The 26,383-nt window shown below is 42.4% G+C and overlaps 1 pseudogene; it reads left to right on the forward strand.

The window, feature by feature from the left end:
• Positions 1-18,885: 18,885 nt before the first annotated feature.
• LOC105483370 (ubiquitin-conjugating enzyme E2 variant 1-like) lies at positions 18,886-19,265 on the forward strand (annotated as a pseudogene).
• The last annotated feature ends 7,118 nt before the right edge of the window (positions 19,266-26,383 follow it).

A 26,383-nucleotide genomic window follows, 5' to 3' on the forward strand; every position in this document is an offset into this window, starting at 1 on the left:
TCATGAGTGGATAGACATGTTTTGTTACCTTGCTGAGGATGACTCTGAAGGACTGAAGCTCAGTTCTGATAAGCTTTGAAAAAGACAGGAAAAGGAAGAGGGATCAAGCATTGTGTGACAGTGGTATAAGCTAAGAGCAGCAGTAAAACATGAGATAGAACTGCAAATAGAAGGAAAGAAAAAGATAGGAAAAGGAATAAGAGGACTGCAAAAAAGAATACATACCTAAATATGTATATATGAAGAGAGACTCCCCAACACTCAGACGAGCCTTCCCAGAGAGAGCTATGGAGGATGAACATCCTATTCAAGGCCACTAAGAACATTGATGCACACAGTTTTCTGGTGGAAAGATGTAATGACATAGTAACTAATCATTCCAAAAGAAGAAAAATGTCACATTTTTCTTCTGGTTAGTTGATTCTGATGATTGTAAAAGTAACAAGACCCAGACCAGGTGGCACAACTTACACCTGAGATGGCTGGAAATCCTGCATTTGAGGTGTCTTTGAAGCCCCATGAAGAAATAGAGCTAAATAAAAAGACTCTCTTTAGCCTACAGTTACAGTGGGATTAGATCTGCGTCTTGTTTGTATTCATGTTTCTACACTGAATTGACCCTGGGCCCACACCCCATCCGAAAGAAAGAGTTCTCTAAACAGACGTTTCCCGATTCCAGCAGCCAATACTGCACGCAAACGTTTGTAGAATATTTACAAGAAGTCTTCAGTGGCAGAATGCAACATTTTTTGCATAATAATACAGTGTAAAGAGTCAGAGAAATTAGCTAATGTACATGTGCAAGTGTGCACATGTGCGCGCACACACACACATGCATATACACACATGCTTAACATATTGCAAAGAAAGTCCACCTATAATCCCAGCAGGTCAAGGCAGAAGGATCGCTTGAGCCCAGGAGTTCAAAACCAGCTTGGGCAATATAGTGAGATCTTGTCTCTACAAAAACTAAAACGTTAGCTTGGCATGGTAGCATACATCCGTAGTCCCAGTTACTTGGGAGGCTGAGGCAGGAGGATCACTTGAGCCAGGAGGTTGAGGCTGCATTGAGCTGTGATCATGCCACTGCACTCTAGTCTGGAAGACAGAGCAAGACCTTGTCTCAAAAAGAAAGAAAAAAGAAAAAATATTTAATATCTGCTGCTTGAAACCATGTCCATTTGAAGGTATTAGTAATTCTACTCATTTTTAATCACCTTTCTAGAAATATCTGCTTATCAGGTAATTTTCTGCTTTCAAGTTTACAACATATTGGTGACTGAAAAATCAAATTACAAATGGTGTCAATCCACTTGTATATACATTTTGTAATTTTGAAGAAGTATATACTCATCATTTTTGCATCAAAATGAAAAAAAAAATCACAGCAAGAATGAGATGGAAGAATTCTCGGGCAAAGTTAGCTAACCTGCCTGCCTGTGAGATCATCCCCATCTTGGACCTAGCCCCAGAGACAGCTCACTTGTAGATCTCTGGTTTCTTCTTGTTGCAGTTAACCACCCCACAGTCCATCCTTGGAGGTAAAGTTCACCAATGTTGTTTACTGTGAACCCCCTTGCCTTGAATTCACACCTTGGCTTCATTTCACTGCTTTAGAATTCTTGACAAGCTGCTCCCTGACTTTCCAGACCTCCCAGGGCTGCCAAGAGACTTAGAATCTGAAGGAACTTTCTTTGTCAAACTTCTAACAATTTCAGTCATATTCCTGGGCTACCTAACTGTGTTCTTTCTTTTGTTTTGCCTAGACCTGAGTTCTTTGTTCATTCCTTCTAGTAGCTACAATTTGGTAACTCCCTGTTTCATCCAACCAAAAAAGTCTCTCCTTAAATGTCATCAGGTGTGATATTATTCCAAAATAATACCAAATATATTCACCTAAGCAATTTTTAAAGGTGTTTAAAATACACGAGAAGGTGGGGTGTTGGGGGCATAGAGGCGTAAGTCTCTATAGAGGCACAAGACCCGTGTGGTAGGGAGCAATGGAGGGATGAGGATATCAGACGGTCACTATGTCAGGCATCTTGGGCATGGAGTTCCTAGACTTCTCTCCGTCTTACCATAATCACTTCTAATTCTCTGTTCTTTGGGGGGAAATACCTATCAAAGTTTTATCTGTAAATATTTGAGGAAACATATTTTGACGATGATGGACATTCTTCTAAGTACTGGCCTATAATAAGGAACATGATGGATGTGAGGCCTTCCTCCATAGAGCCTTTTGGAAATAATCCAAGGCTAAGGCCAATACTCAGGAAGCCTTAGAGGACCTTCTCCAGGAATGCACGGCCAAGATGAACAGAGATGTTGTCCTCCACCACATCTAGCTTGAAGGATTCTTCCTCACTTAGTTTGGAGAGACCAAGAGAACCTCCCAAACCCTCCCTCTGATCTGATCCAAAAATCCAGCTGTGTCCTTCATCTGGGCAGCCACAATATATTCAAATCTGGAGTTTCATCTTCCCCACCCCACAGACATTTTCCCAGTCCAGCACCAACTACTGTCAATTTAATCTCCATAGGGATCTGGAGTCTGAATACCTCTCTTCATCTCCAGTGCGATCACCTGTTCAAGCTACTGTCTCTTGTTTCTGCTACAGCATATCCACCTTGTGCACCATCAGTGATTTCTCCTCATTGCAGTCAGAATTGCTCAAAATTAATATCTAATCATTCTGCTCCTTCTGTTGTTGCTTTCTTAAAATCTTCAACGTGTTCTCGTTGCACTTTGGCTAAAGACTAAAATGCTTTTGTGAACCCTGCTGCCCCCATACTCCTCATTAGCCTCATTTTATAGCACTATTCTCTACACCTGGCTACCTCAGCACCTTTCCCATGCTTCTCCCTGGAAAGTTCCATCTTACCTGGTTTTCTAGTTTCTTTGTCCTACAGATCTCAACCACGTCCTCAGGGAAGCCCACACAATTTCAAATTCTGACCACTACCTCTTTATTCAGTTAGGTTCCCATCTTGTACACTCTCACTGTGCCCTGTAATTTTCTTCAGGAATCTCATCACAGTCTGTAATTGTATATGCATATGGTTAGTTAATACAGGTCTCTTGTATCATATCATAAGCTCATGAAATCAGGAATAATGATGCTTTGCTTAATAAAGATGCTTTGCTTAATAAGTATCCCCTTACCTCGGACATCGCTGGCATACAGATCAATGTTCAATAAATATTTGTTGAATGAACACAAAAATTAGTCTATATTAGCCTTTCTAACTAAGGGTCAATTTAGTACTCAAGATCAAGCTGGTCAGGTGCAGTGGCTCACGACTATAATCCCAATACTTTGGGCGGGGGGCCAGTACGGGAGGATCATTTCCAGAGCAGCCTGGACAACAAAAGGAGGCCCCATCTCTACAAAAACAAATTTAAAAACTAAAAATTAGTCAGGCATGTTGGCATGTGCCTGTAGTCCTAGCTACTCGGGAGTCTGAGGCAAGAGGATGGCTTGAGCCCAGGAGTTTGAGTCTGCAATGAGCTATGATTGCACCACTATAGTCCAACCTGGGCAACAAAGCAAAACTCTGTCTCTAAAACAATTAAAAATAAGTAAGTTTTCACAAAAAGATCAAGCCTGCTGATCCCATTAGTTGTGCTGTCAGTGTGTCAGTTCAGTCAAAGTCTCATAACTTCCTTGAGCCTTTCAGGTCTTCCTGAAGGCTCCCAGCTCTGGCTCTGCTCTCAGCCTCCCCTGATACTGAGCAGTGTTACTGTAGTGATTTCCCACCACCTATTGCAAAGGAGCCCGTCTCCATGCCAAGCCATCCTGGGCCCAGTAGGCACAGAGCAAAAAGATCATCAGGGATCATTGAGTCCATTTCTCTGCTTACAGGCAGGACATGTCTAAGCCATCCAGCCTGAAGAGAATCTCTTCTAGTTAAAATCTCTCCAGAAACTCTATAACTTCTGTTATCTTAGGGTAGACCCATACTTAATGACCAGCATTTCACCCTGACCAATAGTTAATGAGAAAAATTTCCAGGAAACTTATTTAACAAATGATTAATTTTGGCTCTTTTGCACATTATTAGTCCCAGTAGTTCTCAAGAACACAAGAGATCACAGTCCCATCAATGTGGAGGAAATAGCTAAACATTCTCAAAATGAAAAACATTTTTAAATTCATGACAACTCAATCTAAGCCACAGTTTATAAGGACATAGCTGACCAGGAGTTTTGTGAGTCTTTGCAGGTTGAAATGTAAGATAATTTGATATTCCTAATGCTAAAATTCTTCCTCAACTCTGCAATTCATTTTTTAAAAAGAAAATATGAGTAATTTCCATCCTAGTAGATGAGGTACAAATACAGACAGAGCTTTAGTACAGATTCTGGTTTAGTAGCGTTTCCAAGCATCTTTCTTTTTTCTCCTTCTGTTTTCTTTCTTGCATATAACACCTGCTCAAGCAGGAACAAGATCATAGTTCTTGCCTGATTAGTCCCTAGAAATAGCAATCCAGCCTAGAATAGTTCAGGTGAGGGCAATAGAGCGTTCTGTCTTTCTACAACTAACAACTCTCCTGAAGTGTTCCATTTTACTTCCTTTTGAGAAACTGGAAACAGAAAAGATTCTGCTATGAATACATAGTGTATGTTCTGGGCAAAAACCATCTATCCCCAAATGTAGGTAAACTATTTACTTACAGTGTTCTGGGTCTGTTTTTTCCTCCTAGGTATGGCAACCGTAACTTGAGTATAATGCCACCCAATTAATGTTGATGCCTGAATTATGAACCAGGTAATCCAAACAACCTGGCTTGCCATGGGCATAATAGGATAAATAGTCATAATGATTGCTTAATACTTAAGTATAGGTCATATTTTTAATACACTTTACTGTCTATTACATGAATGATTTCACGTAACCCTAATCATATCTCACTTATGTGTGTTTGTTAGAGATGGAGAAGTGAAATCACAAAGAGACGAGCAACTTGCTCAAGGTTACACTGCTAGTGAATGTGGGCCAGGGTTCAAGCCCAGGCAGCTTGATCTTGGAGCCTGTGCTCAGAACCACCATGATATATTATTAAAAAGGATTTGAGGCCAGGCACGGTGGCTTACGCCTGTAATCCCAGCACTTTGGGAAGCCGGGGCAGGTGGATCACCTGAGGTCAGGAGTTTGAGGCCAGCCTGGCCAACATGGCAAACTCTGTCCTTACCAAAAGTACAAAAATTAGCCAGGCATGGTGGCAGGCATCTAAAAAAAGAATTTGAGTCTTAGACAGTATTTCCCTAAACTTTGATTCTGGTTCAACAAAAACCAAGACTTATTAAATCAATCTAGCATTAGTCTTACCTGGCCAATAATCAATTATGCATAAAGAGTGATGCATAATTTTGAGCAATATACAAATATATACCCTTTTTAGTTTTCCTATATTCTATTTTCAAAATTTTCCCACTCATTTTATGAAATAATAAAGGCATTTAAACATCATTCCCTAGATCCTTAAAGTTTTCTAACTAGATTTCTGGATTTTCTTTCTTTCTTTTTTTCTTTTTTGATCTTCTTTCTTTTTGTTGTTATGGATTTTGTCCATTTGTTGTTGTCGTTAGTTGTTTCAGGAATTTATTTGCAATCACTGTTTGCTAATTTCAATAAAGGCCTTACTTAGACCAACTGTTCTGACCCAAGGTCAACACTTCCCATCTTCCAGCTTTTAGGATGAGACAAAAGAAAAAGAGCAGAAGTCTGGGGTCCTACAAACACTATGTTGCCAGATGGCTGTATTTTTTTCAACAAATAGTGGGACAAACTATGCTGGTCCTTGTGGCTAGGGCCAGCCCTGGGAACACTAATGAGAGAAATGAGGGGACCTTAGCTGGAATGAGGTCAGGACCTCCTGGCACTACTACACTGCAATAAAAAAAAAAAAAAAAAAAATACCAGTAAGTGGCTGGACTTTCTCATTTGGCTGGAAGAGGTCATATAGCTCATAATCTGTCTCACAGAGACACTTCCACTAAGAGCATTCGCAAGATGACAAGTTTCTGCTCCAATACCACGAAAGAATGGGAGGTCACCACCTTCTAATTACCCTGTTGATTATTAGCTTTAGTTACTAGAACATTCTTTATAATTTTTCACCCAAAATTTCTCAGTGTGGATGAGGGGAGAAATGGCTATTGTTTCTGCTGTCATCATGATGATAATGATTCAGATTCACTGAGCCTTTAAAATGAGCCAGAATCTACCCAGAATGCTATCTATGCACTTTCTCATGAAGTCTTTACAACTTTTACACAACAGGTGCATTTATTGTCCCATTTTACAAATGAAGATTCTAAAATTCAAGATTATTTCATCTCTAGTAATCTAAGATTTCTAAATTCCCTCTTGATAAAATGCTCATTCCCAAAAATAAATATACAAGAAAGCACAATTAGACAATGGATTTTAAAAGCCAAAATTATTCATTAAAGTTCTTTCTGAACTCTGGAGCCACTGTAAATGAGAAACTCTAAAGCTCTGGATGCTAAAAGCAAAAGTCAAGCCTCCTGGCCAGTCGTTCCCAAGCACTTTCCCCATGCCTTCAAACCTTGAGAGAAATGATGGACAGTGTGTGCAGGCTCTTCCCATGTTCCTTCCACTCTCTCCAACCCCTGCTGCAAACACCCTTTTAAGAAACTAGGCTTTTTTCATGAACAGAAATACATACAGTTACCTTCATGCTTTTCAAATGTCAATGCTCATTCTGAATGAAATAAACAAGTGTTCTGGTCAGAAAACCCTCCAAGCACTCAAATGTTCTTTGGACCCCCTCCCAGTTGGCCATTCTTTCACCTCCAAGGTGGAATGGAATCTGATCTCAGTTCTGTCCCTGCAAGGAGAATTTTTATCACTGATTTAGATGAAAACAAAGGCAAGGTTTTGTTTATTTACCAGGGGAATACATGAGAAGACAGAATCTGGGTCTAAAATGCTGCTGTGAGTTCTAACCATGGGCTAACAGGATGAAATGATACAGGGAAAGGTGCAAGGCTCTGTTTTGCTTCCAAAAAAGCAAACATGGCATTCAAAACCACATTGTGAAAATAATTGAGATATTTTATGTAAAAATCAGTTCAAAATGAATCAATGATGTGATATGACGATGTGACATAACTACTCCCCCCTTACCTCCAAAAGGAAAAAAAGGAAATCATGCTTTGATGTCTTCTTAAATTTTAAATTTACAACATATAGAGTAAGGTTGGTAATGGCTATGTCTACACCCAGCTGCTCAGGGCTCTGGTAAAACTTGCCTTCACTGTTGGGAACCCTACACTTACAGAGCAACAGACACTTTGGAGTGGGCAGCAGGGGAGCAGATTATCTGAAGTCCAGTTTAGCTGAAGGAGATGGGGGGCTTGTTTGCTTGGAAGAGACTGAGGGAAGACAGTACAGCCCACTTAAGGGGGACTCCCTGAAAACAGGAATTAAACACATATCAGAGAGCACAGAGTGGCAGAGCCAGGGTCATGGGTGGAAGTCACATAGAGTCAAGTTCAGCACCATAGAGGGGATTTTTGTACCACTAGGAGTTTGATCGAAGGGCAGCTGCCATTGGCAGGCAAGCGCAGGAAGGACCACTCTTGGAATGGGGATGCCGGAGAAGGGAATCAAGCAATATGGGGTTGCACTTGCTGACTCGGATGACATTTGAGGATTCTGTGACTGGACAAGGGCTTTGTCCAAATATGGTACATACCAGCATAAAGAGGCCTAAGCCTTTCTAATCACTAAAACCTTGGGATGCAACAAGCCAAATGTCTCTTGCCCCAGTTTTCATGAGGCCTGAAATTTCATTTCTTCAAGACTTGAAAGAAGCGCCTTAGCTTCTGATGAGGAGAAAGGAGGCGGCTGCTGAAAGGAGAGGGAATATACATCAAGATGAACTAAAGCTAAATTTCAGATCTTGCCCAGAAGTAGCCCCCAAGATTAGCACAGGGAAAAGGAGGCTGGAAGCATTCTTGGGGCAACCTGCAACCTGGGCATCCATAGCTAGTTTAGTTGTGTGTGTATGCAGTTGTCAGAAACATGTGCTGACTTCTTAAAACAGGTGTTATCAATGGATCCAGTATAAATTGAACAAACAAAACTACGGAAAGAATACACAGTGTAATCTTAGTCTTCCTCTTCCCAGGCCTCGGTCCCTAGCTAGTACTTTCTCCTGTGTCCTTCCTGAGACGTGTATATATAGGCAATGTATATATAACCTTTTCACATACTTTTTATACAAATGGTAGCAGAGCTAGACTCCACATTTTCTCTACCTTGCTCTATAATGTTCACATTTTAATGAACAAAAGACTAGGAATCCTAAAAAATAATGTTCACAGTCATCATTTTCAAATCTTGCCCTCCTTAGGCAATAGACGGCTATGACTCCATCAGTTTTACTTCTTCAGTGCCTGACTTAACCAACATATTGTCAACTGAGTAACAAACACAGAGGCTCTCTAAAAGAAAATGATGTTTATTTGGGAGTAGGGCATTGCAATGGGAATGCATGTGCCATAGTAAACTATGAGTGCATTCAGGGAGGTAAAAAAAAAAAGACAAAGAGTTTTAAAAGAAAAAATAAGGATACATAATTATTTTGAAATGATTACCCTTGGCTACAAAGATCAATAACAAGGGTGGTGCCAGTCTGAGGTTGGGCAGACAGTTCCTGGGCAGTGTCCTTGCAGAAGTACTTTTTGTGTAAGGTCGTGATGGCCTTTGTGCAAGGTTGTGGTTTTTGCAGAATCTTTTATGATAGACTTTTTCAAAATCAGGTCATGCAAACATGAGAACTCTCTCTTCACAGCCTTCATAGCTCACTTGTGAGGGGTTTTTTGTTTGTTTGTTTTTTAACACAAGTGACTCCATTTTGGTCGTGACAACTTCACAACATGAAGTCATTAAATATCGATGCTGTTATTCCTTCATTAACAACATCTTGAAGTTAATATTCGCTATACTCTTGTTTCCTAGTTTATTGCAGCAATTATATTTACCCTGGATAAAATAAGAAAGAAGATAATTGTATTGACTGTAAGCAATTCTTAAGAGTGTAATGCCATTTATCAACAATAGCATTTACGAGTGGAATCACCAATCCATTAATAAGTCATTCTGAAGGTAAGTTACTCCTCTAAGTGAAGTTAATTAATTATTTCAGGCAACTAGTTAGAAAATATGACCTTCCCTTTCGTGATTTAATTCCTGAAGAGTGTTTGACTTACTAAGAGTCAGTTCCATGACACTAACAGTCAAGGCTTTGAAAAGTAACACATTGATTGAAACTTTCCTTTTATTTATTTCTTAAACCTGTTCTTTCTGTTCTTTAAATGAGTACCAGAGATCCACTTACTTGACTATTGGCAAAAAGTAGCAAGTGAGGCACTAACAAAGTTGCCCTGTTTGATTCTAAAACCTAAGCCTCCTTGACAGTTCGCTGTTAAGTAAACCACTTCCCTGCTGTGGGGAAATGGAGTCATCACACTGATTATTACCTTGAAATGACAGGGGAGCTGTTATGGGTTGAAATATATCCCTCCAGCAAAAAAATATATGTTGGAGTCCTAACCCCCACTACCTCAGAATGTGACCTTATTTGGAGACAGGGTCTTTACAGAGATAATCAAGTTAAAATGAGGTCATTAGTGTGGACCCTAATCCAATATGACAGACGCCCCTATAAAAAGGGAAATTTGGACGCAGACACATAGGGGGAAGATAATGTGAAGAGACGCATGAGAAGACAGACATCCACAAGCCAAGGACAGAGGCCTGGAACAGATCCTTCCCTCACAGCCCTCAAAGGAACCAACCCTGCCAACACCTTGATTTCTGACTTCTAGCTTCCAGGAGTGTGAGACAACATATTTCTGTTGCTTGAGCCCCACAGTGTGTGGTCTTTCATTATGGAGCCATGCAATGATGTGGCTGCGGCATTGGCTTGGCAGCATCATGGAGTAAAACACTCCTCAGGAGTTCATCTAGCCCATCTTCTTGTCTCTGAGTATCTTTCCTGGATGAGTACCTTTAAAAAGTGGTGAGAAATCTGTCTAGAAGCGTTTCATAGGTGGTCAAGAACAGAGACTCTTGGGTGAAGCTCCTGGACCCATCTCTACTCTTAGCATTGGCTTGACCATTGGCAGACTACTTAATTTCTCTTAGTTTTCTCAGCTGTATAATAGGGGTAGGTGTACCTTGGACAGTCACAAGAATTAAACAGGTAAATGCGTGTCAAATATAGCATAGTGCTTTTAATGTGTTGTAGCTATTAGTATTATTCATTTGGTTGGCACTTTTTCAAATTAGCTTAGGTTCATGGCAGAGCCTAGCTATAAGTTGGCCCCCACTTTGATCTGTTATTTGAATGGATTGGCCAAGATCAAAGACAAGGACAAGAGCACTCTGACTTTTGTTCTTCCCTATTGTATAAGTTAGGTGCAACGAGAAGAGATCCTTAGTAGAACACTCAGAATGATGAAAGAGGGGAGATCCAAGACTTGTGGGGAAAACAACCGCACTGAACATCCATTCATCACCATTTTCTCAGCACCCACTGTGGAGAGTCCTACCCGTGGCTACAGAGGAATGGCCCAAGATGGAAAACTGGCCTGGCAATGCCTTCAGCTACCAGAAGGATGTTACTATACGTAGTGGCAGAGTTGCAAGGCCCTTCAGATCACCAACCGTCCTCTTAATTTCAAAGAAATTACCAGCAGGTAATTTCAAAGAAAAGGGAATAGAGGCCCTGAAAGGTGGGGAGACTTAAATAATACTGCGACAGATTCAGGACAGAGCAAGAGTTGGATAAGAAGAAATGGGCTTCCTCTATTGCGGGAAAGATAAGAGCGTTCAGTTACACAGCAGGAAAGCTGACCCCAGAGACTGACCAGAATAGAGAACTAAGAGCATGACACTCTCAGCCCTGTAAAGTTGTAGAAATAAGATGATAATGATGATGATAATGGTTATTACCAAATGTTGAGCAACTATTCAGTAACAGCACAAATTGTGTGTTCATCGGCTAACTGTTAATTAAACGGTGTTAACTGTTTTGCATGCGTGGTTACCTCATTTAGTCTTTCCACAACACCTTGCAAGATGGCTATGAAGAAGAGCAGAGCTCAGATAGGATATGCAACTTATCCAGCATCTCAGAGCTTAAGGGATACCAGTTGGGACCACAGACCTCTACTTCAGACAGACTCCTGCAGGCAGCCACCAGCAACAGATGCTGCTAAGGGCCCTTCTGGTTCTGTGGTTGTATGTTTTTACAATATCTAAGTCACAGCCATGAGAAGTTTTATCTTTCATCAGTGAAGTAAATTCACTTGGTAATATAGAGTTTTGAACTATGAAAACTATTATTATCAAAAATAATTACCACAGTCACTTTGGAGAAAGAACAGGTTCACATACCAAATCTTTGGTGAATTTGGGTCTGATATTTTCTATTTTATTTTATTTTATTTTATTTTATTTTTAAATTTATTTATTATTATTATACTTTAAGTTGTAGGGTACATGTGCATAATGTGCAGGTTACATATGTATACTTGTGCCTTGTTGGTGTGCTGCACCCATCAACTCGTCATTTACATCAGGTATAACTCCCAATGCAATCCCTCCCCCCTCCCCCCTCCCCCCTCCCCATGATAGGCCCCGGTATGTGATGTTCCCCTTCCTGAGTCCAAGTGATCTCATTGTTCAGTTCCCACCTATGAGTGAGAACATGCGGTGTTTGGTTTTCTGTTCTTGTGATAGTTTGCTAAGAATGATAGTTTCCAGCTGCATCCATGTCCCTACAAAGGACACAAACTCATCCTTTTTTATGGCTGCATAGTATTCCATGGTGTATATGTGCCACATTTTCTTAATCCAATCTGTCACTGATGGACATTTGGGTTGATTCCAAGTTTTTTTTTATTTTCTAGAGACAGGGTCTCATTATGTTGCTCAGGCTGGTCTCTAACTCCTGGGCTTAAGTGATCCTGCCACCTTGGCTCACAGGTAGCTGGGACTATAGGTATGCACCACCATGCCCGACTTGGATCTGGCATTGATTGTTTCTGTGTTACCATAAACTTGCAGAAATCCTTGCTTTTCCACAAGGTAATGACAGCAGCACTTCCCCCTTGCACTTTTCTAGCACAGTGTAATGAAATGCAATAGAAACCACAGGAAATACTGTGGTCAGGTTTTGAATCTGAGCTACCACCCTCAACCTGAACACTGTGACAAAGGTACTGTGAATTTTTTTTAAAAAAGAGGGTGACATAGTAAGGAGGTCCTGGTCTTTTTTTAGTGTAAAATCAGCCTGGGCATGATAAGAAACACCACTGGAGGAAGACTGTGGTACGTGACTCATGGCTGTTGGTTACCAATGCCTCCACTTAAACCCAAACTAAGAAAAAACCAGGGGGACCTTACCTAGGAGATCCTCTCAGCTCCCAGAAGCAGTCTGATGGAAAAGGGATGTGATAGGAGGCCTGCCCTTGTGAGAACTGGCATTTCCTACGCTTGGCATTTTATTTGACTCCAAGTTAGGTGACAAGCAGACCTTAAGTGCCTTCTGTTTTCAGAGCCAAGTAGAGATTGCATAAGATCTCCACATCTCATCCCTGGATGGTTAAAGTACTGATTGCTCTCTCATTTCAGCAGGAAGTGAAGTAAGACCACCTGCACTTCTGTAAATTGCCAAGGAAGCTTGCAAAAGATACACTATGGACCCAAAATAAGTTCATACAGAAAGGAAATGTGAATGAATAACAGTAGAAAGATATATGCTTTGTTGGATACATTTTATGTAGATATGTGCTATATGCATCATCTAATATGATCTTCTCAATGACCTTATGTGGTAAGTGCCATGATGATGCCTCATTTTACAGATGGAAAAAATAGAGATGTGAGAGAGGTAAGTGTTGTGCACAAGGACACAGACATGCATATGTACACAGGGGACTAAACTAGGACTCAGCTGTCTGTCTTGTCAGACACTTGTGGGCATCTCCATCACCCCATCTCTTCCCCCACACACAAGGCGACTTTTCAAAATAACCTATTCACGTGTTCTAATTCACTTCCCTTTCTTGTAAGCATTTAAGTTTTCAGTAAAAGTTAAAAAGTCTGTCAACGATTTTCTTTTTTTGGATAATCCCACATTTACCTGTGCTACCTACGGTACCAAGAATCCCTCTTTTCTCCTTCCGTAGTAAAAATAGAAGACAGAAGAGTATTTTCTAATTAATCCCAACTCTTCTGTGATAGAAAAGTGGCCCCAAAGAAATTGAAAGGAAAATAAAATTGAAAGTTAGAAGGTTTTGAGATTTGATAGGAACACGTGTTGATATTACATTGGAGTGGGTCACTGGGAAAACTGATCCATGACTTTTAGTGAAGCTAGAAGCAAGACATGGCTTGTCCTGGTCTGGAGGTTCTGTGCCAGCCACCCCAGGGAAGGTGGACCCTTATTAGTGGATCACCTCACCCGGCCTGATTGGCAGCCCAGGTTCCAAGGCTACAGCCTAACAGTTTCTCGTAATTGTCAAAGAGCAAATGGCCACATCTAAGCTGGAAATGGTTGCACGAGATATTTTAGGGTAAACCTTAAGATTACTTTGAAAAATCAATTAAAACATCCAAAAACACACCAAAAAAAAAAAAAACCCCTCTCTATACTATATTTTTATAGACAGAAATGGCATATTCATGAACACAGCCCACGGAAGCAGTTTCAGATTTGGGGTGAGAGACAGCCAACAGGCAGAGGGGTCTAACAAACATTTGCTGAGAGTGGCAGGCACTTCCGAGGTTGTCTTTACTCTCACAGGATTCTCCTCATCACCCTGAAATAACACTTATTCCTGCCACCATTTTGAAATTGTCGCCATCAGAAAGGTTAAGTGCTTAGTCCAGGGTCACGCTACTGGTTAATGGCTAAGTTAGGAGTTGAACCCTAGTCTCTCTAACTCCCAAATCCGACCTCTTTCCACTGTGTGAGCTTGGTCTCTGAATACTCGGTGGGTAAAGAAGTCCTGGACACGGTTCACTCTTCCTCCCAGTGGTTGTGGTCTGGATGCAGCTTCCAGGAGACTGGACAAACTGCTTCCGGAAGCGGACTCCCTCCCAATTTCCACCCCTCCCCGCAACACCCCGGCCCAGGGAATGAGTGAAAATCAGTTGCTATTCCTCTTCTTATTCCCGCACCTGGGCTCGATTTGTTGCCAGGATTAGAGCACGCAAGCTCAGTGCTCTCGGTTGGACACTAGGGGGCGCCCGAGGCTCACAAAATCCCTGGGATCCCAGTGAGCGTCCCGCAGCCCCTGTTTGGTCATGTTAATAGGAAAGGAATAAACATGGTCCGTCCTCTAAGAAGTTTCACTTACATGGACCAAAATCTACCATGGTTTGAAAGAAACCTGGTTAAATTACTGGGACTATCCAGTAGGCAAGCTGTTTTAGACAACCTAAAGCCAACATACTTTTAGTTCAGTACTATGAGAATACTGAACATATACAAGGACAGGTCCCCATTGTCTGATGGAAAACCGCCATCCTCGCAGCCCAGCCATTGCTAACGTCTAGGATAACCCGGAGTAACCAGAACACAGTTGATCAATGATAAACGAAATAAAAAGCCAAGTGATCAAAAATACTCCAAGGTATACAAGAAAAATAGCCCATATCCAAAGCACTGCTCATCTCCCGCACGTCAGCATTTGTTCACCTTTGTGGAGAGGGAACAGGCATGGGTGAAGTTGGCCACTTGGAGAAGCTGTTGTTTGTTGCACCCAGGAAGCCCAGAGAGCAGCAGAAAGAAGGGGCCGTGTGCTCTCATTTGGTGAAGCCTGGGACAGAGGCCCCAGGTGCCCGCCTCTGCGCTGAGGCCTTTCAAAGCTGTGCTCTTGGCAACAGCCTTTGAAATAACTGGGTGCTGGCAACACAGGCTTGGCATTAATATGCAAATAAGAATACTCCAGGCTCCCACTTCATGCTTTTGGATCGTTTAAAAAATCTAGCCGCTTACCATGACTAACATAAAATAAAGGGGGAAGAAAAAGTGGTACGACCTTCGCTTGGTTTCTCCCACCGACCTCCTTGTGCTGGAGCCAAAGAACTTTTCAAACCAGAGAGGGGGCTGGGGTCTCAACGAGGAGCGGGGACCGCTAAGGGCTAAGGATATTTTCACCTTCCCTCTCTAACAAAAGCTTTGGGATGAATAATAGGCACTACTCAGCTCCGTCAATCAACCTCAGTTGCTCTATTTTCACTGCTACTGAGATGTATAAAAAGCTAAAGTTTGCTACAAAGCCCCCATCGAGGCATTCAGGAAATCCCGGGGAGGCTTACTGCGGGGATGACTGCGAGCTTGCCAGGCGGCGATTGTGCCTCCTTCCTGCCGCTCTGCCTTCCGTGCCTCTTCCTTTGTTTGTCTGCTCCCCTGAGATGGGCCTGCAAGGAGACGCCCCAGAGGCAAGCACATATCTATAATAAGATGTGACAGCGAGTTTGGGGAATTTGCTGGCTATACATCATTATAAAAACGAATTCTGCATCATTACCCGTTGCTTTTCTGAGACACGAACGTGAGTGGTAAGGCTTTCCTATCCCTAGCGCTCTGAGGACAAGGGCAAGCACAGAGCAGGTGTTGACTGGCCAGCCTGCTGGCAAAATGCCCTGCCAGTGGGAGAGGGACAATCTCCAATACAACCTGAATCAGCTGTCAAACTAAGCCTACTACAAACAGCTGAATGGTGAAGAAACAAACAACACTTGTTGAAGTCCTTAGAAGATGAATTACACCTGTTTCAACATTCCTGGCACCCTCTCAGAGGAATCAGAGTTCATGGGCATTTCTTTGCCTCGGTATCCTCAGACAGCAGGGGACTTCAAGCTTTTGCTGTAGAGATAGTGCCATGAGATGAAGAGCTGGAAACAGAGGAGAGACTATATTTTAACTGATAGCACGGAACCAGGAAGAGGTAGCTTTGCATCAAATGCAATGGGATGACCACACTAACGTGGATTTAAAAGAAATCCTCCCAGGTTCCACCTCTGCAGGCTGGTAAACAATGACCTCCATGTCGCCAGTCCACATTCACTCACCCGCACTCTCCATCTCCCAGCCCTTTACTCTCCTGCTTCTGATCTCTGGCCTTGCCCTTAGTATAAGACACAAACATGCACCTGCTGCTTCTGTGGACGCTACCCCTTGATGGGGTTCAGGACATGCTACATCATGTCAATATGGCATCTTACGAGCACAGGGGTTCACACCTGTAATCCCAGCACTTTGGGAGGCCAAGGTGGGAGGATCAGGTGAGCCCCAGAATTTGAGACTAGCCTCAGCAACAGAGTGAGACCCTGTCTCTAGAAAAAAAAATTAAAAATCAGCCAGGCATGGGGGCATGCACCTATAGTCCCAGTTACTTGGGAGGCTGAGGCAAGAGGATCCCTTGAGCCCAGGAGTATGAGGCTGCAGGGAGGCCCAGGGACCAAAGGTGACCTTCCCAGGGACACAGTACCAGAGCAATACTGGAGCAGCAAGATCTTCAGCCCCATGGGCCAAGGCTGTTTCCTGATTGAGCAGATGAGCCCATGGGTTAACTACCCTTGGCCTTTGTCCTTTCTCCCTGTTCTTGCAGATGAGCTGAGTCATCTCAGTGCCTCGGCTCCTTCACTGAACAGGTACTACAACCCCGGAGAAGTAGTGTTATCGGCATCCCATTTTATAGAGGAAGGAACTGAGGCATAAAACAGTCTGTCCAAGATCACACTGTGAATAAGAGGCAGAGGACTGAATAAGGAGGCTTCAGTGCAGAGTCACGTCTCTGCAACATGCTCCACGCTGCTTCTGGGCCATCTCTGCGATTCAAGGCATGACACAATGGGAAGAGCCCCATACTAAGGCATAGGAGACCTAAGTCTTAGTCCCAGTTGGCCAGAGATTAGTGATGTGATCTCACCAAGTTGCCTGTCTTTGTATTTCTTAAATGAGAGATGGAATTAGATCAGTGGTTTTAACTGTTTCATATAAGACCCATTTTTGTCAATTCCATAGGGTACCCACACTGTGAAAACTATCATTTGTCAAAAGAATTGCATTTATTGAGTAATAATTACTTTGTTTTCCTTTTTTTCATGTGATTGTAAATAGTTTATTTTGTTAGGAGTCAGATCTTATTTTCCCACAAGTTAACATAAGTTCATGAATTACATGCAACCAAAAGTCCTTGCCATTAACCCATGCAGCTTTGTAATTGGCTTTTTTTTTACTTTTAAGTTCAAGGGTACATGTGCAGGTTTTTTACATAGGTAAACCTGTGTCATGGGGGTTTGTTGTATGGATTATTGCATTTGTTTTCCATCTTTAACTAAGTCAAACGAGAGGTATCAGTTTCAGCAAGGTCCTTTCTAACTCCTTTTTCTAGATTCTACTCTCTGTTTTCTGCGTCACATGATTGATTACTTTTCTTTCTTCATCCTAGCCATCATATCTTTTCTAATAAGTCTACCTGTTTACTTGGTTTTATCTAACTAGACCTCTAGAAAGTCAACTTCTATATGGGCCAGGAATTCATCTGCCTATCCATCTCTGTATCGTCAGGGTCTAGCATCAAGTATGTCTTAATTTGTTGAACTAAAGATTAAACTGGCTGACTGGTATTGATGAGCCTGTTAGCTCCTGCTATTAAATGGTAAACACATCATTTCAATCTGGCTTTTTCAAGTATTGAAAATAACTTGAAGAACTCCAGTTCTGCTTTTTAAGTCTGGACACTCCATGTTGGAAATGACCAGATGGAATGACCTCTAGGCTCTCATCTGTTTCTGAAACTTCACAGTCCAGTGGTTTCTTTTGCAAAGCTGACTGGGGAGATTCTGTGAAGACTGGGCGCTAGATAGCGTTCTTCCCCACAGAAGCAGTTCATAGGGAGTTGAGGATTCTCAGGTGCCATCTGGCTCCAGACACGGTGATACTTAACTGCACTCACAATGCAGAGACTTCTAGGCAGCAAAACTTCTCTCCCCTTGCTGGTAAAAAGTCAACTTCCTGTGCCATTGCTAACCTACACCCTTTCTACTCAGTTAATATACAGATTATAGAAGTGTATGATTTTCTTTTCACCCTCTCATTCAGAGAAAGATGCTTGGATATGTCCCTTTATGAAGTTAAACATTAGTTTTGTAAGACTTCGCAAATGTTCTGGAAAGCTATGCATGTAGCTGTAAAGATGAGAGGAAGGCAGGATGGGGCAAAAACAAGGGCTGAATTGTGGTGCAATTGCTGCGGAGGCCTCAACCAATCCCATAGGACACTCTGAAGCTGGGAATGATCCTTCTGAGTTGTCCCAAACTGACAGGAAGATCAAGCCATTGACTCACCACAACAGCCTGGCCTTGGCCCTGATCGTCCCTGTAACCTCAAGTGAGGCAGAGTCCTGGCTGAGGGCAAGTCCATCGAGGAGCACAGCTGTGAACTCTCCGCTGCTGGGAGATGGGAACACAGGCCCTGGAGAGGAATCCAGAAAGAGCATCGTGGTATGTCTCTAAATTTCATCTGTTGCTGCTATCATGTTCTAGCATGCTTGATTTGTGAGAATTGAACAGAACAATTTGCTGAGCCAGGACTGTGTTGCATTTAGCAAAAGATGAATTAAACTACAAATAAAAATGACCTGGCCCTCCATGAGCCAGGTTTTCTAACAGAGCAACCACTCCAAAAAGTAAGCACTAGAGGAGTGATGCCACCATGGGCTTGGGAGTAAAAGTCCCTCAGAATTTCCAACTGTTGGAAGAACTGGAACAAGGTCAGAAAGGAGTAGGTGATGGCACAGGTAGCTGGGGTCTAGAAGACAGTGAAGACATGATACTTACAAGATGGACAGAGACGGTAATCGGGCCTCCAAGAACAATTGATGAAAACTGAATATACAGCCTTAAAATAAAATGTGGACCTAAATACCCAGAAGCACCCACTTTGAAAGATTTTTAACAAAAATTAATATGAATGGAATTAAGAGTTCTAATGGAGTGGTAGACCAAGAGCCGTATCAGTGCTAGCAAAATGGCAGAATTCATATAGCATCAAAGTGGTTCTGCTGGTGTGAGTTGACTGAAGGATACAAAATAAATTTTAAAAATCAGAGATACAAAGTTGTTCTGCAAGAGCTTTAGCGCCTAATGATGTCTAAAGAAAATATGAAACCCCCTCAGTCACCTGAAGGACACTGTTATAGCAGTTAATCAAAAAGTAAAACCACGGGACCTTCACCTCTTCCCTCATTCAATTGAAGCAGTCTTCATTTTCCACAGTAGTAAATTTTCTAGGTACATCTTATAGACCTGAAAGTACTGAAAAGAAAGTTTCCATTCAAAGGAAATTTATCTTAAGATACTAGAAATGATACTAATTTTTTGTCCATTTGAAATATATAAGTTGTGCTATAACAAATCATCATGTCAAGTGTAACCACTGTCCACGTAGTTGAACTTCTGGGATCAAGAAAATATATTTAAATTGATTCCCGTCATAACTGATGGGACACATCTAACTCAACTGTAAAAGGACACATCACACAATCACCTTGCTGCTGATAACATGGCCTGGGGTCTCTGCCTTCTCCCACTGCCCCCGCTCCTTCCCCCTGCAACAGCCCTCCAGCCTGGGGCGTGGCTTGTTAGAGTAGACGTGATGATTTAGGGTTGCAGCCTGTGGAACTACTGCTGGGTATGCGGGGTACTTTGCCTGCATCCCTGGTTTTTTCATTTAAGCCTTAAATGATGCCTCTTCTAAGCCATCCTCTTGTCCCCACACTCCTCCATTCCCACCCTTGGCCAAAGCATAGATTGTAACCCCTCCACTTCCCTCTGAGATTGGCCTATGGTGAGGACAGGGATATCTCCGTATCTTCTCTCTCCCACTTTATCCAGGGGTGCTGTTTTTTCTTCCCCCTCCTCAAGTCCCTTTTTGCACTGTCACCACCCAATACTTTCCATGACATTTCCTTGCTTTGGCCAGAAGCCAGGTAAAGTTGGAACAAGTCTCTTACCTGCCTTGTTTAGTTTTGGAACTGCATTTATTCACTTGCCACCAGCCTGGGAAGTAAATATTAGGTCCTCAGCTCTGACACCCTCTGCTATCATCATCAGCTGATGAGTTTTTTTGGCTCAGATTTTGATAAGAAAAGAACAGTCAACCAGGGTTACTCAGACCTGCCAGCTCTCAGTCTTTGGTGGCTAAACTTGGAGAAAGGCCTCATGAAGACACTTGTAAGCACACATGATCCCTCTGAATTGCTTTCTTTTCCTTTAATTTCTTCTTCAACTTTTAAAGATTGTAGAAGTTTTAAACAGGGCTCTCATCTGGACATCCTTTCAATCCACTGGAGTCTAGTGTGGAATCTGGCAGCTGGAACATAAAGAACCTTGAATTAAGCACATCCTTTGGTTTTGGTAGTGCTGTGTCTCAAGATCCTCAGCAGGGATTAGGAAAGAACTCAGTGTGCACAGCAGAACCTGGAAATTGGTGGGCTTGACTTCCTGGCAAAGTGCTGCATTTTTCCACTTTCTGTTCAGGACCACTAAACGCTGAAATGTGGATGCCTACCAAAATAAAAGAAATTCATTGTGTACTGAAATAAAACAAAGAGCCCCACAGGAAGGTTTCCTAACATTCCTCTCTCTCTCTCTCTCTCTCTCTCTCTCTCTCTCTCTCTCTCTCTCTCCTCCCATCAGTTACCTTCTTTCTTTTTCTTGTCCTCTTCTCTGTTAGTTTTATTCTTAAGCTTGGCTGTCAGAGGCAGCCTTTAACGGATGTGTGATTGGGCCTTTCAGGCCCCCTAGAGAAGAAGGCTGAGGGGACAGGGAGGGATGAGGCTTGGATGATAAGTGAGGAAAGGAAGAGGGGAACTTAGAGGGATGGAGGGATGGGAAGGAGGGGAAGTCCTCTTTTTGAGTCAATAGAGTCAGAATCCTTTTGCTGACCAGAAACACACATGTGATGGCTGTTTTAAGTGGAAGGAAATGATCCAGTCTTCTGAGGATACAGAATTTAAAGCTGAGCGACGTGGTACCCTAAGTTCTGTATTGCAGAAAAGGAGGCATTCTGATCTTGCAGATGAAAGGGGCATTTCTCTGATATCAAACGTTAGCACAAGAAATGTGTCCTGGGTTATTTCCATTTGTCTTTACAGACCAGTGAGTCACCTGAAGACTTAAACTTACGTTCAATGCTAGAAAGGTCAGGGGTTGTTGAAATTGTGCTGGCCCTGACTCCATGAGCTTACTTTTCAGACCTTATAGGAAACTTGCCCACCCCCCGTTAGATGGTCTCTACTTACTTCTTCAACTCATTGACTAGTGAGCATTGCATGTCTCATGCTGAAATGCAAAGTGGAATTTATTTGTTTTCTTTTTTGTGTGTGTGTAAAATATACCAATTATTTAGATTCCAGGGAATAGCCATTGAAGAAATCTATTGTAAATGTTTTATTTCAAGACAGACTTATTTTTGCAATTGTTACCAGATGGAAGGTCTTGACTGTGAGTTGTCCGGGTTCTTAGCACATTGAACAAAGAACTGAACAAAATGCACAAAGCAACAAAAGAACGAAGTAACAAAAGCACAGATTTATTAAAGCAAAAGTACTTTCCACAGAGTAGGAGCCTGTAGGAGCTCTTGTAGGAGCGGGCTCCAGCAAGTGGTTCAAGAACTCCCCCACCCATTAGGATTTTTATTAAGATATGTATTAATTTTTATTAAGCTTGGTAATGCCCCTAGGTGCCCTTTAGAGGCCTCCAGTTGGTCACACCGAAGGATTGGCCTGTGACCAATCAGTGGCTGAAGTGGAGACTTGGCTCATGGTCAATTAGAGGCTGAAGTGGAAACTTCTGTCTTGTTATCACAGGAGCTAGGATGCATGCTGCATGCTGCTTAATGCTGCCTAGAACTGGCTACACCTGCTGTTCTTTTGCTTATGCCTTAACCCTTGGTTAGCCTAATTCCCAATTCTCTTGCCTCACAACAACTCACTCCTTTGACAATTACCCTTTCCCTTTCAAGGAGGCATGAGAAAACCTCTAATTAGATCCATGGAGGCTGTGGTCATAAAGAAAGCCCCCAATTCACACACAACCCATGAGTCTCAGCCTTCCTGCCCATCTTCACCCTTCCCTCAGCTTGGGGGAGATCTAGGATCCCTTGAGAAACTATAAATGAAGAAGACAAAGAGGAATAAGTTAAGGAAATCAAGAACAAGTTGGGACCACTAAGCCCACCTTTTTGACCCCATCTGTGTTGGGGGTTGGGAGTTGTGGAGCTCTGGCTCCCAGGTGATCAGGCCTTGTGGTAAGGACAAGGGCTCCAACATTGCAGAGAGCCTGGCATGGAGTCCTAGTCTTATAACTTAACCTGCCACGTTCTTGGGGTATGTTATTTAATCTCTTGGCACCTAAGTTATTTTACTGAATAAAATGGAGATATGACAGTACTAGCTCTGAAGCTTAGTATGAGAACTAAAGGAAATAACGTATTCAAATGCAAGCTCCACAAGATTAGAGACATTTATTTCATTTGCACTATAACCCCTAATGCCCACACCAGTATTCTTGGTGCTCAAATATTTGTTGAGTGAGTGATATAGGTAAACCACTTAGCATAGAGCCGGAGCACAACCCATGCTCACAGCAACATAATGTTTTGCCAGAGATGCTTGCTGCACTCTGCTTCTAACCCAATCCGACATCCACCAACAGTTCTCGTATTTGGCTCTCTCATGCAGATTTGTGCAGGGGAACTGTGAGATTATGGTGGTGGTTAGAGACTTAAGGTTGGTGCTTGGAGCCTACTGAGGAGTGGGCCCAGCATGGGTGGGGTGCCAAGCTGATGAATTTCACACAGCAGGGATCCTGGAATGTTTGAGGAGAGGCCGCTGGGTGCTGGTAAAGGGGTCCACTGGGGAGCTGGCAGGAAGCCGAAGATCCAGCATGCTTGGTTTGTTTCAGGAACTTTCCCAGGACTGGCCCAAGACCCAGGAAAGGAGGACGTTTTCTTTTTCTTTTTTCTGTATTCTTTTCCCTCCTGATTGTCTGACTTTCTGTTGCCAAACCTCAGAACCTAGCCTCATACAATGAATTCTACAGCTGGGCCACATTTTGGATTGGATGGGCTCTTGTTAGCTGGAGAGAGATCTGAACTATAAGTTGACACATTGTTTCTATGAGAAATTCATTCTCAATGCCAAACAGATGATTAATGGCCCAGGTCTCAGAATGAAATCCATTCTGTCCTCTGTCCTGGAATCCAGACAAATCAGGGCTTGTCTTGGTGTATGTGTGGGAGGGGCACTAGGGAGTTCTGTCTGCATAATAAAGACCTCATAGGACCCCCAAAGAAGAGTCAAGGTAGACTATGAGACAGACAGCCCCAATGCAAAAAATTCTTAAACAGACTGGAGGGGTGCAAAGGAAGGCTGAGGATACATTAGCTCCACAACACTGCAAAAAGTTTTCTAGCAGGGGAAGAGCTCTACTGAAGAGTGTGTGTGTATGCACTGGCTTGTCTGAAGACACTCTATTGAGAGCAGCCCTCTAAGTATTGTTCAGATTCCCTCCCAGGAAGCTCTTAAGGAATCCAGTGGCATGGTCCCAGGGAAAGAAGGATACGAAACCAGCAGAAAAGGCTGAGGAAAGATGTGTAGCACTAGTTAAACCCAGAGAGGGAAGTCCCCTTTCAGTCATCTCATCAAAGATTTACCATGCTAGTGGAAGGGTTCTCTCACCTCACCAAGAGCAGCAACTTTGACATGTCAGTATTGGGGATGGGGAGAAGACTGACCATTCAGCAGCCAAGGACTGACCTGGTCACCCAAGGGGAGGAGCCCACAAGTAGTGAGCCAGGACTATGGGTGCCCACAGCCTCCTCACTGCCAGGAGGACCCAGAATGCCCACCCCACCAATACCACCTGAATGCAACACTCTTAGCTTGTATGATTTGGGAGAACTGCAGCTATTCTTATAAAAACACTTCTAGAGAGGGGCTTCAAGATGGCTGACTAGAAGCATTTCATACCCACCTCCTGCACTTAGAAGAACCAAAATAGTATATAGACAGTCACACTTCAAATACATTATCCCAGAGAGAATGATAGAATTGAACAGATAAGTGACAGGAAACATCAAAAGCAGGGAAAAAGAAGGGAGAGAGGCAGCCTGCCTGGCCAGGGCAAGTAAGATGAATGTGCGTTCCCCTACTGCCAACCCAGGCTGTAGTCACTGAAGATGACTACACCGTCTTCAGTGGCAGTGCCTTAGCATGGATGCTGCCATTCCTCACCTGAGTACTCCACCTAGGACTTGAGGATCACCCTGGCTCTCACCTTTGGGAGGTCTGAGCACAAGCTCAGCCAATGTGGCTTCGCCCATCCCCAACTCCAGGATAGAGCAAACAGCCCAGGGTTCTGGGGATTGCCCAACCCAACCCACCACCTTGAGAACCTGAACACTCCTCCCAGGGACGTGAGGTTGGACCTAAACTCCTGGCACTACCACCTCAGCTGGTGCTGACCAGCAAAGGCCATCTGCAGGCCTGGAGACTGGCCTGCCCAGTCCGTTGGAGCCACCACCAACATCAATGCATACTGCCTGTGACCCAGAGAATCACCTTACTTCTGCTACTGCTATCACCTATGCCATGTCAGCTGTCCGATGTGCCTGAGAACCCACCCACTCACCTGGTCCATCATTGCCACTACTGGCATCGAAGCAAGCCACTTGGAAACCTAAGAATTGACCCACCAGTAACCATGAACACAGACACCATTGTATACCACCTTGGGCCAAAAAATATAGGCATACTCAGCCCACCACTGCCACCACTGTGGCCTGAATATTGGCACACTTGGCATGCTAGTCCCCAACACAACTTCACCACAGCCTCCAGTAATAACCACACCCTAACTCACTACAGAAAGCACAGATACTCCCATGCTGTTTACAGTCCAAGAAATCATACAGAGACTACCCTACTGCATGCACTCAGAATCAAAGCCACAGTATCCTACCCAACCAACACCATAGATATAACTTCAGAAAAAGTCGTCCCCTGCAAAAGTAAATTCAAAAATGAGACGAAACAACTGTTACACCAACCATTACATCAGATATCAACATAAGGACCCAGGAAACATGAAAAAGCAAGAAAACATGACACCTCCAGAGGAACACAATAATCCTCTAGCAATAGATTTTAATAAAAAAGAAATTTTTGAAATTCCTGATAAATAATTTTAAACATTGATTTAAAGAAGCTCAGTGAGATACAAGAGAATTCTGAAAAACAATATTAAAAAAATCAGAAAACAATTCAGGATATGAATGAGAAATTTAACAAAGAAATAGATATTTTTTGAACCAAATAGAAATTCTGGAAGTAAAAAATTCATTGAAGGAAATACAAAAGCTCTCGATACATTTGAAAGCTTCAACAGTATATTAGATCAGGCAGAAGAAAGAATCTCATTATCTCAGAATCCCTTTTGAAATAATCCAGTTAGGCAAAAAAAAAAAAAAAAAAAAAAAAAAAAAAAAAAAATTAAAAGAATTAACAAAGTCTTTGTGACATTTGGGACAACATAAAGCAATTGAATATTTGCATTATTGGTATCCTCAAGGGCAAAGTGACAAAGGATTAGAAAACCTATTTAATGAATAGATGAAAACTTCTCAAGTCTAGCGAGAGATTTGGTCATTCAGATACAGCAGACTCAGTAATCCCCAAAAAGACACAATGCAAAATGGTCTTCTCAATGGCACATTATACTCAATCTGTTTAGTGTCAAAGGTAAAGAGTGAATCTTAAATACAGCAAGAGAAAACCATCTAGCAATCTATAAAAGAACCCTCAGCAGACTAACAGCAGATGTCTCAGCAGAAACCTAACAGGCCAGAAGAGAATGGGATGGCATACCCAAAGTGCTGAAAGAAAAAAACAAAACAAAACAAAAAACTGCCAGCCAAGGATATAATTTCCAGCAAAATTGCACTTCATAAATGAAGAAGAAATAAAGTCTTTCCCACACAAGCAAATGCTGAGAGAATTTATTAACCACTAGACTGAACTGGGCCTACAAGAAATACTCAAGGGAGTTCTAAATCTGGAGTGAAAAAAACAACATTTACCATCATGGAAACACACAAACATATAAAACTCACTGGTAAAGTAATCACATGAAGGAGGAAGAAAAAGGACTCAAATCGTACCACTACGGAAATTCACCAGACCACAATGACAATCAACATGAGAAAAAGTAAAGAACAAAGAATATTTACAACAACCAGAAAACAACTAACAATATGACAGGAA

The sequence above is a fragment of the Macaca nemestrina genome, chromosome 11 (assembly GCF_043159975.1).
Source record: "Macaca nemestrina isolate mMacNem1 chromosome 11, mMacNem.hap1, whole genome shotgun sequence".
In the NCBI taxonomy this organism is placed as follows: domain Eukaryota; kingdom Metazoa; phylum Chordata; class Mammalia; order Primates; family Cercopithecidae; genus Macaca; species Macaca nemestrina.